This window comes from Microtus oregoni, unplaced genomic scaffold (assembly GCF_018167655.1).
Source record: "Microtus oregoni isolate MIOR12 unplaced genomic scaffold, Mior012 000009F_ref0000495, whole genome shotgun sequence".
Classification (NCBI taxonomy): domain Eukaryota; kingdom Metazoa; phylum Chordata; class Mammalia; order Rodentia; family Cricetidae; genus Microtus; species Microtus oregoni.
In genome coordinates, this window is record NW_024543068.1 from 20,460,188 (window position 1) to 20,476,789 (window position 16,602).

At 45.1% G+C, this 16,602-nt stretch overlaps 1 protein-coding gene across 1 annotated transcript in view; it reads left to right on the top strand.

Moving 5' to 3' along the window:
- Window positions 1–6,922: 6,922 nt before the first annotated feature.
- Window positions 6,923–16,602, top strand: part of Sptb (spectrin beta, erythrocytic) — a 128,702-nt gene continuing 119,022 nt past the window's right edge. The window contains exon 1 of the mRNA XM_041658187.1: window positions 6,923–7,147. The gene's annotated coding sequence lies outside the window, so the exon portion shown is untranslated. The remainder of the gene's footprint in view (window positions 7,148–16,602) is intronic.

Here is a 16,602-nt window from a genome sequence, read left to right on the forward strand (position 1 = left end):
CTCTCCGGTGGTGAGAATGCTGGGCCCAGTACAGGTGTCCACTCCAAGGTTCTGGACTCCCACATACTGTATTCAACATCATTTTAACCAATTTTGATCTCAATTTTTAAAAAAAATTCCATTTTGAAGAATATTAACATTGCTTGCACTTTTTCATTATTCTCAACAATTTCACTGACAAACATCTCATAAGTTCTTAGTATAGGTGTAAAATATTAAAAGCTTGGTCAAGCCGGGAGAGTCCTTAGAGTCTAGGTAGTTCAATGTCTTGGTTTTGAGGCTGAGAAAATGAAACATGGAGAACTAAAGGGGAGGCGGAGCCGTTTGAGTCTCCATCTACCTGTCTTTTGAGCCTTTGCTGATACTGACTGTACAATGCTATTAAGTGATAAGTATTGCTGAGTTTTCTTTCTTATTCCTATACCAAAAGGTTGAATTTTATTTTATTTATTTATTTTTAAATATTTATTTATTTATTATGTATACAATATTCTGTCTGTGTATATGCCTGCAGGTCAGAAGAGGGCACCAGACCTCATTACAGATGGTTGTGAGCCACCATGTGGTTGCTGGGAATTGAACTCAGGACCTTTGGAAGAGCAGGCAATGCTCTTAACCTCTGAGCCATCTCTCCAGCCCCAAAAGGTTGAATTTTAAAAGCGAACTCCTTCCCAAGGTCATTTGCCTCTAAGGGTTTGTTTTTAATTATGGAATAAAGTATTATCATCTTTGGGATGCCAGCAGGAGATGTCCCAAGCACCTAAAGTCCTATGAGGCAAACGTCTACTGGTTTCTGGCAGTATGTGGTGGAGGTAAAGGGCAGTCAAGAAGACAGGCAGGGACTGGATTAGTGATGGAATACCAATGCTTATTTATAACCTCCCAGACATTCCAAGAGAAGGGTCCCAGCTTTCAATTGATTTGTCTGGAAGGCATAGCTCTGGGTGCTAAATGAGACACAGTTGGATCATTTCCATGGTGGTGGGAAGAGGGTATGGAGCACAGAGCTGTTACTGTACACATGCTCGGTATAATTTAGGGCTAAATTCTTGAATGAGCCATTGACTTCAAGCAGGAGACAATAATATGGAGCCTCTGAATTAAGTATCATGAGAACCTGCTTAAGACTCTGATGTGGGAGTGATTTCTTATTAATAAAGAAACTGCCTAGACCCATTTGATAGGCCAACCCTTAGGTAGGCGGAGTAAACAGAACGGAATGCTGGGAGAAAGAAGCTGAGTCAGGGAGTCGCCGTGATTCTCCCACTCCAGACAGACGCAGGTTAAGATCATTCCTGGTAAGCCAGCTCGTGGGCTACACAGATTAATAGAAATGGGTTAGATCAATATGTAAAAGCTAGCCAATAAGAAACTGAAACTAATGGGTCAGGCAGTGTTTAAAAGAGTACAGTTTCCGTGTAATTATTTCGGGTAAAGCTAGCTGGGTGGTGGGACACAGCCCGCCGCTCCATATTTCAACAAGACTCAAAGTCCCATTGTGACTCAGCATCTATACTCCTAGCAGGTTGGGAGCTGAGGCAGGAGGATTGCTGTGAATTCTTGGCCAGTCTGGACAACAGAGTAAAACTCTGAATAAAAATAAATCAATAAAGGAAGAAAGAAAAAAAGAAGAAAAGGAATAAAAGAAACAAAAAGTGAATCGCCGCTTCCTGAAGAAATAACTCTAACAAGCATGAGATTTGGGGTTCGGTTGTCTTTGGGAAATTACTTAAATTCTAAGATTCTTGACCCAACAGTAAAAATAATAATAGTAACTGGTGTTGAAATAACATACCTATGAAAGCCAGCTCTTCTTAATTCTAGGAAATGGTGTTTTCTTATATTCTTTATACATTTTTGTATTATCTAAACTCCATGTTTTGTATCTATAACTTTTATAATTATTAATCTATAAGTTATATATATATAACTTTAAAAACACACAAAACAATTTATTTACTGAAAACAAATAAAAACATTTGAGAAGGAAAATGATAACTTTTAAAAAATGAACCTCTCCACCAGGTGGTGGCAGTGAATGCCTTTAATCTTAGCACTGGGGAGGTAGGTGGATTTCTATACGCTCAAGGCTAGCCTGGTCTACAGAGTGAGTTCCAGGACAGCCAGGGCTACACAGAGAGACTCTGTCTTGTAAAACAAAAACAAAAAAACAAACAAATAAACAAATAACTTGCCAAAGAAAAAAAAAGAAAAAAAAATAAGGAGTTCTGGTAAGAACCAACTATATCCTGCACGTATTTTATAAAATACATCATATTTAAGCTGAATTGTAGTTTCTTACAGACTTCAAAACATTGAGGAAGTACTCAGACAGAAGCTGAGCAGCTGTAGAAATAACCCACAGAATAGAAAGTGAAATTAATTTGCAGAGGTAATGGAGCTTTTTATGGCCGATTCTTTCCAAACTTTATTGAAATTTTCCCGAAGGTCTTGGTTAATATTATGAAACAAAAATACTGTGAGTTTGGTAATTGCTTACTTGCAAACAAAACAATTAACAAGACCATTTATGCTGGCAACAATTACCACACACACAGAAAATTGTTTAGTTAGTTGAATTGTTCGAACAGTAGGGTGGCTATCATTCTTTATTATAAACTCAATTGCAAATTCTTTAAATTTGCTTATTTTATGTGTATGAATGTTTTGCCTGCATGTATGACTATACATGACTGATGCTTGGTGCTCTCGGAGCTCAGAAGAAGGCATTGGATCCCCTACAAGAGGAGTGAGTGGGTACGGGGAAGGAGGTCTGGGTCCTCTACAAGAACAACATGGACTCTTACCTGCTGAGCCATCTCTCCAGCTCCCCAAGTCAATTTTTAAATTATAAATTCTCCCTACGGTCTGAGTTCCTGTCTGATAAATATTAATGAAGGATGAAAAACAGGTTTTGGGACCATGTTCTCCTGATTAACTGCACAGAGAGTATCTACTCTGTGAAGTACGTGAGATAGTCAATGTCAGAACATTAACTCCTTCTTTTTTTTTAAATATTTATTTATTTATTATGTATACAATATTCTGTCTCTGTGTATGCCTGCAGGCCAGATGGTTATGAGCCACCATGTGGTTGCTGGGAATTGAACTCAGGACCTCTGGAAGAGCATGCAATGCTCTTAACCTCTGAGCCATCTCTCCAGCCCCATTAACTCCTTCTTTGTAATGCATTTTGACCTACACACCTGTGCGTTCAAGACCTAGGCATGCTGGAGCATGGGGATGCAGGGGTGACCGTCTGAGGGCTATGATTGGAGACAGTACTGAGAGAGTAGAGCAACGAGAGACAAACGTCACCTGAACCATGGCTGCTCATTTAACCTTGCTATCCAGGAGATACAAGAAGAGGAAAGACCCATAAGTGAGCTGGGTGGTAGTCATGAATGCAAGGACTCCTAAATTAATTTCCCCCTGTTCTCACCCACAGACAGGAGTTAGTTAGGTGTGGATGTGCTGAGGTGGGGGAGACGCCAGTAAAATTCAGCCGCAGTATTGTCAATTACATCTCAAAGAATGTGAATTCATTTAAGTAACCTTATTTGACATAAATAGGAAGGGAACATCATGAAAAAAAAATCACATATAACACATATATAAGCAGCGCAGGGAGAAGGCTTTTAATTACTTCTCTGGTTGGTCTCCAGGATTGCAAGCTCTTTTAGTTTCTTGATTTGTTCATTTATTCACCCATCGTATCTTTTACTAAGTTTGTCTCATGTGTCAGGCACCATGCTAAGTGCTTGGAACTATATCCTGAAAGTAACAATGCCTTGATCTGGTTTCCTTCTTAGAGCAGAATTTGGCTGTGGTGTGGAAGAAGAACTGAAGGGGAATGACACGGCGGAGCGGTCAGGAGACTACACAGGCAACCAGGATTTCTGATTGAGGCATCTGAGGCAAAGGGTTCATCCCCAGTCCCCAGCCTCTCTTGGTTCTAAATGGTGCTTCTTTATCTTTGCAAGCTGTGAAGGATGTGGAGGCCTTGGGCAATCCCAGAAAGGAAAAGGAAAATCCAGATTAGTGGAAAGTGCATGTTGAAATCACGAGTTCTTCATTCCTTCGACATTATTACGGAGGATTTGAATGGATCAGATTTGGCTTGATATTTGCCTTTGGTACCTTTCTAATATATCTGTTCATGATTAATTCAAAATGATTTATTTAAATAGCTTTGGTTTTGTGATTCAATAAAAGTAGACTATTTGGGCAGCACAAATTAGTCTTAAAGGGTTAGGGGAGGACATGAAGTTGGGTGGGTAGGGAAAGGGGGGGTGGATCTGAGAAGAGCTGGGGAGGGGATTGAATATGATCCAAACATGTTATAAGAAACTCCCAAAGCACTCAGAGAGAGAGGCATGAGTGGTGGTGAGAAGAGCAGAAGTTTCCCTCTAGTTATCTGCCTCTAGTGTCCATACTTGTCACTTTTATCCTCTCTGCCCCACCTACTGCTTTCAGCTAGATCAGGGTACTCTGTCTCTGAAGCCCCCCCCCCCCCCCACACACACACTCCTTGACTGACAGCTTCTACTACAGTCTTAAGTACAGGCATTCCCTTCAGTCCCAGAACTCTTCCAACGCTGTTGATTAACTGGGAAGCTTGGGAGGAGGTACAAGGTGTCAACATGGGCAGGGACAGTCCCTTGACCAATAAAGATGAGTGTCCATCTTTCTCCCATGTGAATAATTCTCAAAGACATTCTGTAATCCTCGAAGAAGGTCCCTGAAGGCTCTCTTTCTCAAGCGTGACCTTGATAGTGAGCCATTCTATTAGTGTTTCCTTTCCTCCCTTTCCACCATCCCTTTTGGGGCGATGCCCTTTTTCTCTGCACCTCTTAACCTTCCTTTCTCACTGGGCTCTGATTTATCATTTCTCTGTAACTCTATTAGCTGGGATGCATTTGGGGATGTTGTCAGGATAACAGGATCTGCAGCAAATGAGGTTGCATTGAATTATTTATCATTCAGCAAAGTGGACATAGGCACGGTAGACGCGCCGGTTTGTAAAATCTTAGGGCAATCCATCTGCTGCTTTGGAGCTTTCATGATCTTATTTTTTTTTCTTGTGGTTGAAAATTATAAATTTGAATGCATGTGCAATCATTCAGTTTTGAGCCACAAACCTGTAGCTAAAAATTATCTGTTTCCTGCAATATACAATTATGTAGCAGCAAAGCTGAAAGTCTGGGATTCATGGATTTATTTAATAAGTTTAGTCACACAGGGTTTAAAAAATACAAATGCATAATTTCCCTTTTTTCCTTTCAAAAACAGATCATAGGATTTCTACTCGTGATATGCAAGTCTCAGCTTTTGAAGGTGGCCTGTATTTGTTTTTTGTTTTTGCCAGAATTTGGTTTTTAAAAAGACAGTTTTTAAGTCAGTAACAAGCAAAGCAAATTATTTGGGATGCTGTGGAGTCCCAGGGCCTTTGGAGTGCTAAACATGGGCTTTACTGAAGAGCTACAGCCCCAGCTCCCTACCAAGTATGCTAGATGTCATCCAGCTGGGGGGAACCGGGAGGGAAATCACTGCTAACCTCTCGGGTGACTAGGTCCCTTACGTCATCTTCCTTGTAATATCTCTGCCATTAGGGAAACTGGTACGTAATAAGGACTCGGGCAACAGGAGAGTGGAGTCCTGTGGCTTTGTAATACCTGTGGATTTTGTCCTATTTAGTATTTCTAACTGTCCAAAATACCTACTCTCAAAAAGTGGGACTGCAGCAGGCAGTGAAATATCTTTGCGTACCTTTAATAGGCAAACTAAGCTTGAACATCTGGCAAGTTGAAATCCTTTGCTGATGAATCCTAGAAAACAGCGTAATTATATACCCAAGCAAACAAGTCAAGAATAAGGCTGTTTCTTCTTAAGAATTCCTGGGAGCATAAAAGTTAAAACTCCCTTCTGCATCTACGCTTTTTTAAATCATCACTGCTGTCTCCATTACACCTGTGATTGCCTGGGTTGATGGTCCGTGAGAGATCATCCCAGGCACAGTGTGTGGAAAAATAAATATGATGAGAGGCACAGCAAGGCGCACAGCAAACCTTACAGAGCAATGACCTTGTGTTGTTGAGAAGTCAAGGAAACAGCCTGCCCTGCAAGCCGCCCATGCTTGTCTGTGTCAGTCTCCCTTAAGGTTCTTTCTAGGCATCTTTGGTTCTGGCCTACTGTACCCCACCCCACCAAAGCTTGCGGTTAGAAAGCCTAGCTCTGCCCAGAGACCCGGGCTCACCGGAAGGTGCAGGTGGGCTGGTGTGCCCGCTTGCCTGTTGATTACGGCCCCTGCAATGTGCAACTGCAGGCTGCGCACCACCAACCTGCATAGCCCAGTTCTCCTGGACAGTACTAGGCTTGAAAGCTGGAACCGCGGCCTCCAGCCCGCAGGCTGGGGGCGGGGGCCTCGGCCCAGTGCCCACCCCCTGCGCTCCCAGCGTCTGCTCCTACTACCAGCGGGTTGTAGCCGGCCGGGAGCGCGCTTTCTAACGTAACCGGCCCACGGGAACAATCTGTCCCTTCCAACCGATCTCAGGAGTGGCGCAAACAGCGCGGAAGCCCTCCTCACCTACTCTACGGCCTAAACGGGTCTTTCGATATATTTTCAAAACCAGATCATAGTCTGCGGGGAAGCAGGGCGGGAAAGGCTGGGAGGACTCCTTTTCGCCGCCAGGCTTGCCGCTCCGGGCACGTGAATTAGGCCCGAGCTGCAGAGCCGAACCCTTTTCCTTAGGTTAGGGGCTCGGGGTGTGCAGGATCAGGGGAGGTGAGCAAGAACTGGGGCGCCCCTGGTCCCGGCGGCGGCGGCGCTAGCGGCTGGGCAGGTGCCCCCGGGCGCGCAGGCTGATTGGCAGGTGCAGGAGTGGGTGGGGAAGGCGGGCCTGGCGCTGCGGGAGGCTGCGGCCCCGCCTCCCCGCCCCCGCCGCGGGACTATCTGGTCCCGGCAGCAGCGATGTCCCCCGGCAGGAATGTCCCTCCTCAGATAATGTTATTTATATCTCTGGGCGGGTCCGCGGCTCCGCAGCACCAGGCGCCCGGTGGCCACTGTGCCAGGAGCCCCGTGCTGCCCTCCTCCCCCTGCGCCGCCGCCCCCGGGCTCGGGGTGGCCGCCGCCTCAGCCCCACCGCAGGTGAGTCCCCGAGGGCCGCGCGGCGGGAGGGAGCTGGGTGCCTCGGAGCCAGCTCAGGGGAGCACGGAGCCCAGGAGGCGGGTGACGCGCCGGCCCTGTGGGGGCCTGGCCCCGGGTGCCAAGCGTGGAGCGGGAGGGGTGCGGAGCCCGGGAGGCCCTGGCGGCTGCGGCAGTCGTCACCCCGGGACGCGGGAACCCGCGTGGGCTTCGCAGGCGCTGGGCGAGCGGGGCGGCGCTAGCTTTGGGAAGCCGGCTAGTAGAGTGTTACCCTCGGGCTCTAGGAGTGGGTTTGGGGTGTGCGTGTGTTCTTGGCCGCCTCCCCCAGGACCCTCGCCTGGGAACATGGGGGCGGGGGGTGCCTATCACTGGTCCGACGACTGCCCGCGCCTGTGCCTTCCGTTGGCTTCTCAACCTCCGGGCGTGTCGGATCCTCTTCTGGAACTTGGCTAGCTCGCTCTCGGCTGCCCAGCGCCAAGGCTGGGAGGACAGTTCAGGGCAGCAGAGGAGGCCGAGCCTTGGACGTCGGGCGGGACGTGCAGGGGGCCCTGTGTAGACCGAGAAGGGAAAGATCAAGTGTCCGAGAACTATACTTCAAGGACCCCCCTACCCATCCCATTCCCTTTGAGCGCCTATTCTCCAAGCGTCTACTGCCCACTCGTACCCTTTGTGCCAGTTCCAACAACTTGGCTCGAAGAAATAGCAGAGAGTGGAAGAAATAAGAGCTTTAACACAACCCTCAAATCCCACCAACTTACCCAGACTTCCCAAAGGGATAATAGCTGCGAGGCTTGAGTACAGTTTCCGTGACAACAAGCCTTAGGTAGGGCCTTGATTTATAGCCTATTAATATCCAAACCACTGTTTTCCGTGAGCAATTAGAGGTGCTAGGAGTTAATAACACCCTTAACTCACTGAAGAAACATGGAAAGAAGCCACTTTTTTAGATGCATCCGGCGCGGTGGGATGGGATTATATAGTGACGGTGTCTTTTGCTGAGAACTTCAGGGGGACAGGATATGGCTGTCACCTCCAGGCTAGGAGGCAGCCACGCAAAACCTCTGCCTGTGGCAATCAGGATGTATATAGTTCGGTTTCCAAGGGAGGTTATTCAGACAGCTCCAGAATGAGAGGAGTCTTCAGAGGGGGTTAAAAAAAAAAAAAGAGGCACATTATTTAAGCTGTTCTCCTAGGCTCCCCTTAGCTGCACAGATCGCTCAGAATTTTATTCTGGAATTCCCTTATTAACTGTTCTATGACTATGACCCGGGGTAGTCATTTCCTATTTCAGGATCAGACTTACATGCTTTTCCAATGAGCCCTGGGAAACTCTTACAAGTGCAAAATGTTGCTTAATGTATGTGCTGGCTGGATGCTCCGCACCCCCAGAGGCTGGGGAACTAGTTGACAAAAGGAAGAGTAAACTCAGAAGAGCCCACCGACCTTGAAATGAACTGACTCTAAAGGCCAGCCGTTTATTCAAAGTGTTTTCAAATTCTAGTGTAAAGCACAGTTGGAAGGAGATGGACCCCTTTGCCGTTGCGCCCCGGTTTATCAGTGGCCCCATAGCAGTGGCTGGGAACGAGCCAGCCCTGTTAATCTTGAGTTCTCGGGAGACACAGAGTCCACTCATGGAATTGAAAGCACCCAAAACCTTCCAGGCATTCAGGCTGGGCCTTGTCGCATAGGCATATCAAGTTTTCCCCAGTGACTTGCCCAGTGGAGAGCTGGGATACCACCGTTTGCTCCAGTCATTGTTTCTTCCAAGTGTTCTGAAGGTGTCCCTTAGTAGAAACAACGCCTATTGGATTGTTAGCTTGGGGGTGAAGGCATAACCGGAGGCTGACTCCCACCTGCGATCACATTCGACAAAATAAACATGACTATTTCAGGCAAACTAGGTGTGAGCAAAAGGTTTGAAGTAAAGTCAGTCTGCCATGGTTTTGGGAAATAGGTTTTCAGTAAATAGAAAGAATAATAACTTTCATTTTGTCTATCTTTTATGTATTTGTGGCTGGCTAGTAGTGGATTCTCAGTTAGTCTTTGACCAAATGAGAGAAGGAATGAATGACCAGAGATTTTTTTTATATCGTTGTATTAATTGTTAATTTTGCAAGGTCACTCACTATCCTGTTTTAAAAGAGAAGAGACAGGTCTGGTGAGACGGCTCAGTGGGTAGAGGTGCTTGCTCTACAAGCCTTGTGATGGTCCCCACAAAGTTGTCCTCCAGCCTCTACAAGTGTCCATGCACACATGTATACATACCATAATAATACATTTTCTTAAAGTGAGGAAATAGGTTCAGGGAATTTAATAACTTGTTGGTGTCACATAGATAATGAAAGAAGGGGTGAGGCCAGGATTCAGGCTCCATTGCTGGCTCTGTGGTCTTTTTCAGATTAGACACTCTGCAGGGGATGTGGAATAGCCTGGGAAGATTGGCTGTAGCATTTTCCGTTAAGTGTCACATTCTTTGTTCCTTGAATCTCAAGCCATAACTGTGCTTATATCAGAGAAATTTAAAATACATTGCCTCAAGACAGAATTGAGCATTTATTTGCTCAAAGTTTTTTTAGCCTGGCCTATTATTTTTAGGTCATTGTTTCAAGGACAGAATTATGATTTTGGCAATAGTCAGACACATATTTAAAAAACAAAAAAACTAAACAGACTTTCCTTTCAGTCCTGGAAGTGGCCAGAAGGGTTTGATGATGCACAGGGCCAGTGTGGTAGGTCTGGGGATGACTATAAAAAATTCATGAGGCAGACAGGGATGGGGTTGGGAGGGACCTTGGAGGTCACTGACTCTAGCCTTCTGTTTATGTGATTGCTTGCCTAAAGACCAGACCTAGCTGCCGTTGGCCTTGTCATTTGTATTCCTTCCTTCCTTTCTGTCATTCTAACCCATTTCTTCCCTGTAGTTCCTTCTCTCCCATGGCAAATGAGGTTTGTTTCCTATAGTTCTGTCCATTAACACCACTGAGGTTTCATTCCTTTGGGGGAGATGAGCAAGAACATTTTAATATCCAATACTTACAGCTTAGTGAGATTCAAACCAGGAAAGAAAATGAAAAGGCACTGGGGTAGGAAAAGGAGAATATGTTTGTGATAATTAAATGCTAAACTGTTCCCTAATTTCCCCATTGCTTGTTAACACACTCTCTCTCTCTCTCTCTCTCTCTCTCTCTCTATATATATATATATATATATATATATATATATATATATACATCCCACAAAAAGGTATGGACACTCCATTACCTACAGGCAATATACACTCAAGGCAAATATTAGTATGTAGCATTTCTGGAGGATGAGAAAGAACTGTAGGGATTGTTAGGTACCTGTTTGGCTTTTTGTTTGTTTGTTAAATTTTTTTTTGTTTTTCATGCATGTGAATATTTAGCCTAAATGTATATATGTGTACCACATGTGTGCCTAGTACTGTGTGGGGCCGGAAGAGAGCACTGGATGATCTGGAACCGGAGTTAGACTCTTTGTGTGTGCTGGGAACAGAACCTGTGTCCTTTGCAAGAGCAGTACACACTCTTAACTGCTGGGTCATCTCTCCAGTACTCAGATACCTATTTTAATCTAACCTAATCTCTGAATTGCTCTTGAAGAATATTGTTTCAAAATCAAGAAACAATGTTTCAAACTGTGTCCAAAATCAAACCCTACTCAAGACATGAAAGACAGAAAACATGACTAGTGGGAAGTGTGGAGTATTATCAGATACATTTGTTCATTGTCTATGATGCTTTCTTCAGAGTAACACTTATCAATTGAGTTGGGAGCATCAGGAATGAAAATAGCTGTTATGTGGGCTTATGAGAAATTTGATTTTATAATGATGCATGGCAGGGAAGTCCATGGATACTGGACTCTGAAGCCACGCAGGCAGATGTGGTAAGACAAAAATATGGACGAGGATACTTGTGTGTGGATGTTTCGTCTATAGAGCAGTTTGGACTTTTGGTCTTTAGGGACAGATGTTTTGAGCTACTCTGTTGCAGGGAAGGAACATGGGAGGAAGAGCACCTACGTGGGCCTGTGCCCTGGGTCATAACTGGGCCTGTGCCCTGGGTCATAACTCTGTGTTTGTTGGGGTCATCAGACACTTGTCTCTCCGCTGACAGACCCAGGAGGTGTGGGTCTCTTGAAAGGTGGAGTTGGAGATCAAAGGGGAATTGAGGAAGCAGTCAGGGGCCTTCACTGCCAGATCTGGCTCCTCTCACTGAATAGTCAACTCCCTGTGGTAAATATTTAGAAAATTTCATAGCATGTTTCCTTTGGTTGCTCAGCTTATTTAATTCACAGCCGAGCAATCTGAGTTTTCCCGTTTTCAGGCAACCTTAGCTGAGCAACAAATCGCCAGGGGATCACCAGCCTTGCAGCTCCCCGAGTTGAAAGGCTGAAGTGCAGTCACAGACAGAATGCTTTCTCAGTGAATTGTTTGGCTGGCTTCTGACATCCCCAGACCACCTCTCATTTCATTCTTCCCTTTTGGTTGCAGGAAATATTACAATGGTGTCTTCTTGCTGCCTCAGCAAGGCCCTCCCAGGCTTTTCTATAATGTTTTATTTCCATTATATTGGTGCAGACCTGGCTGAGGGTATAATTAAAGGGCAATTAAAACTCAGACATATATCATGTTAACAGTGGGACAAAAGCAGGTTCCCTTTCTTTCATTTGAATGCTGTAAATGTAGCAAATGAGTAGGAATGGGCCTAGAAGAAAAGACTCTGCACTGAATTGGCCCGGGATCCTGCAGGATATTTATGAAAAGAGGAACAGGGCACCTTGACAGTCAAAGAACAATAATTGCTTTGAATTATCGTCAGTTCTGAAGTTTTCACTATTGGGAAAGAAGCAGAAGCTTGGGTAGTCTCGAAAATGAATAAGTTGAAAGTCTTTCTCTTTGTACCAGACATAACTATGGGCATGTTTCATGTGAGGATTCATAGCCTTTCAGATGAAGCAAGGTGCATTTGAAGTCTTAACTTAATGAGGATGGGAGAGCGGTCTGGGACCTCATCCTGTCCCCACGCTCAGCTCTTGACTCTTTCTAGAAGACTCTTGGCTAAGAGTGGTGAATCAGCCTCCCTTCCTGCTTGTTTCCTTAGGGGGCACAAAGACAAGACCTTTCCCAACCTTGAGTCAGAAGTCATGGAGGCTTCTCAGGAAAGGCCTGAGAAAACGATTGAGAGATATTGAAAGAGAGCAATAGGGCAGGTACTGTGTACCTCGCCCTGGTCTATATGCTCAAGGACACAGTAAGGAGGCAGAGGGAGGTCCACTCACTAGGAGGAGGTGGACCTGCCAACAGGCGATGGCACGGTAGACTGGGGGAAAATGGTATTCCCAGGCAAAGGGAGATCTGACTCAGGTTGGGGTTTTCAGGAAGGCTTTAGAAAGTGCCAAGGGCTGTAGGAAAAGGGAGCCTGGGGGAGGGCATGGTGCAGGGTTGTAAGTGTGTGGTGCCACACAGATGGGCAGTAGAGCATTGTCACATCCAGAATGAGTAGTTCCATGTGGCTGGAGTGTGACCACATAATGGTTTAGGGTTGCTTTGTTGAAGAACTTCAGACGTTCGTGTTGAAATCAGTGTATGCTTTCAACTGGAGACATGTGTGTCAGAGGGAGCTGACCAGATCCTTGTTGGGACAAAGCTCTTTAACAGAGGGAAGAGAAATGAATTAGAGTCTGGTACAAGGTGCACTTACCCTAAATCAAGGGAGAGTGATCACTCAGATAATGCTTAGTCCCTTAAGCTTTTAGGATGTCTTTGTTATCACTTCATTTTATCTTAAAATGACCACACAAGAATTTCTCATTATCCTTCCTTTAGAGTTGGGGGACTGAGCTAGAAATGTCCCCAGTGGTTGACATCTGATCTTCTCTATCACCCTGTTCCCGGGTTCCCTTGCTGGAGCTTGTCTAGGTTCATTCCTTCCTACCGAATATTCTGGACTTTGTGGCCAAGAGAAATTTCTCTCTTCCTTCAGGAGAACTTTCCATCTCAGTTTATTGGTTTTGTAGAGAGGCATAGAGAAGCTGGTGGTAGCATTTACATTCTAACATAGCCACAAAACCTCAAGGATGGCCCTACAGAGTATTCTGTAATGGTGGGGCAAGCACAAATTAATGGATTACCAGCAGATTCCGCAGATAATAAAATGATGGGTTTCTATGCTTGTCGATGCTTTGACTTTTCCAATCCTTTATCCCAAGTTTGCTGTGCATCTTTATACTTCTGTCTCATCTGGGACCTCAGAAATCTCTTGTTTTTCCCAGTGATGTCAGCTGCTTTTGGCTTGTGCCTCCCTCAACCTCCAAAAGAATATTTAGTGAGTTCTCTTTTACTTATCAACAGATTCTAGGCTCAGGGAATACCTCAATGAATGTGGGAGGGAAAAAAAGTCTGACGTCGTGGAGTGCATATCCTCATTGGGAGAGACAAGTATTACGTCACATCGCCAGGCAGCGCAAGGGAAGATCATAATAGCGGGTGTGGGGAAAATTAAGCAGCCTGAAGGACGGTGGTGGCGCACACCTTTAATTCCAGAACTCAGGGAGACAGAGCCAGGTGGATCTCTGTGAGTTCTAGGCCAGTGTGGTCTACAGGGAGAGATCCAGGACCACAAGGGTTACATAGAGAAACCCTGCTTGAAAGACCAAAAGAGAGGAGGGGGAGGGAGAAAAGGTTCTGTTGGGTGGGGTGGTGATAAGGTTTCATCTCAGCAGAGATCCAGATGAAGGAAAAGGAGGTCATGGGGGTATTTGGGAGTGGAGATTCAGGTTTTAGCTTAGGCCAAGGAAGATAAGAAGTCACTGGACGTTTTGGACAGAAAAATGACCTGTTCAGGTTCGTATTTCAAGAGGTTCTATCTGGCGTCCAGAGGACTGGTTGTGGGGGACAAGGGTGGAAGCAGGGAACTCAATGAAAATGCCTGCATTGGGGTGAGGGAGGTGGTACTGTGTTGTTGGATTCTGGGTGTATTTGGAAGGTAGGGCCGATGGGATTTGGATAGGAAGGGTAAGAAAGAAAAGAATAAATCAAGAATGATGCAATTGTTTTGGGTCTGAGCAAATGTCAAAATAAAAAGACATTGTGGGGGCTGGAGAGATGGCTCAGAGGTTAAGAGCACTGATTGCTCTTCCAGAGGTCCTGAGTTCAATTCCCAGCAACCACATGGTGGCTCACAACCATCTATAATGAGATCTGGTGCCCTCTTCTGGCATACAAACATACATTGCAGGAATGTTGTATACATAATAAACAAAAAAAAGGGCCGGGCGGTGGTGGCGCACGCCTTTAATCCCAGCACTCGGGAGGCAGAGGCAGGCGGATCTCTGTGAGTTCAAGACCAGCCTGGTTTACAAGAGCTAGTTCCAGGACAGGCTCCAAAGCCACAGAGAAACCCTGTCTCGAAAAACCAAAAAAAAAAAAAAAAAAAAAGACATTGAGATGGTGATTCATTTTTTTTTTTCAAGTGTAGTCCAGGCTGGCCTCGAACTCCAGATCCTCCTGCCTCTGCTTCCTTCAGCAAATCCTACTGGCCTGTGCCACCAGAACCCTCTACGGTGATACATTTTATCAAACATACACAAGTCTATTATTTTGGACTTCCAGTGGGGAGATCAGAGAACAACTTTTGGGAATTAGTTCTTCCTTTCCACCATGGTGGGTCCTGGGGACTGGACTCAGGTTGTCAGTCTCGGTGGCAAGCATTTGTTTCTTTAAGACTCATTATGCGGCCTAGGCTGGTCTTGAATTTGTGATCCTTCTGCCTCAGCTTCTCCATTGCTGATACAGTAGTACCTAGCTGCTGAGAAACTCTGTAGAGAAGGAACTAAAGTAGGAATTGCAGTCCTGGGTCATGCTTTCTGAAGCAGAAGTTCCATTTGTGACTTCCAAACAATTGCTTGTTTTATTTTTACTTTACAAATTTTTTTTTTTTTTTTTTTTTTTTTTTTTTTTTTTTTTTTTTTTTTGATTTTCGAGACAGGGTTTCTCTGTAGTTTTTTTGGTGCCTGTCCTGGAACTAGCTCTTGTAGACCAGGCTGGCCTCGAACTCATAGAGATCCGCCTGCCTCTGTCTCCCGAGTGCTGGGATTAAAGGCGTGCGCCACCACCGCCCGACACTTTACAATTTTTGTAATTGATCTAAGTTGGTTTTTTTGTTTGTTTGTTTATTTTGTTTTGTTTTTCAAGACAGGGTTTCTCTGTAGTTTTGGAGCCTGTCCTGGAACTCGCTGTGTATACCAGGCTGGCCTCAAACTCACAGAGATCACCTGCCGCTGCCTCCTGAGTGCTGGAATTAAAGGCATGTGCCATCACTGCCCTGCTAATTGATCTAAGTTTTATATTGACTAGTCAATTTTGTTTGTGGCTTGAGAGGAGATCTCATTATGTAGACTGTGGTGGTGGTGGGGGGGCTCTCAAACTCACAATCTTCTTCCTTTGCCTTCTGGGTACTGGGGTTACAGATATGTGTAACCTTGTTCAGCTGCTTGCTGGTGGTGTCTCATAAATGGTGCTGGTATACAGAGTTAGATTAATGGAAAATGGCCAGGTGATAGCGAACCACAAGGCTCCCTTTCTAGTGGGTTACAAAAGTGCCCTTTCCCAGGGCACTGGATATTGTTCCTTTAGATCAGTGGTTTTCAACCTGTGGGTCACGACCCCTTTAGGGGCCAAACGACCCTTTCAGGGGATTGCTTATCAGATCTCCTGCATGTCAGGTCTTTACACTATGGTCCACAAAAACAGCAAATTACAGTTATGAAGTAGCAAAGAAAATAATTTTATGGTTGGGGGCCACCATGACATGAGGGACTGTATTAAAGGCTCACACTGTTAGGAAGACTGAGAGCCTCTGCCCTAGATAAAGAACTTGCTGTTATACCCCGATTTATGCTCTCCATCTCTTCAGGTGGCCAGGGATGGGACCCAGGGCTTCCTCCCTGTAAGGAAGAACAATTGTACCCCTCAGCCACACACATCCAAGGCGCTATATCTGCTTGTCAGAAACAGAGGTCTGGCTTTTTGCCCCTGGATGATGAAGAATAGTTATTTCATGGGCATGGCAACCACACAATTAAAATGTTTTTCTACCTAAATGGTGATAAATAAGCTTGACATAAAGTTTGTTATTCAGATAATGTTTAAGTATACAGTTCAGTGGCAACATTGCATCCACATTGTTCTCCTGCCACCATCTCATCCATCTCTAGAGCTTTCTCTCATCTTCCCAAAAGCAAACAATGTATCCACTAACTCCATTCTCTCTCCTCCCCATCCACAGACGCTTGGGTCGCTTCCAACCTTTGCCTATTGTAAATTGCACTCCTGCGAACACGATATTACTGTGAAAAATGCATACATCTCCTCAAAATCCTGTTTTTCCTTTTGGCTATATATCTAAAAGCGGAGTTGCTGGATCATCGTATGT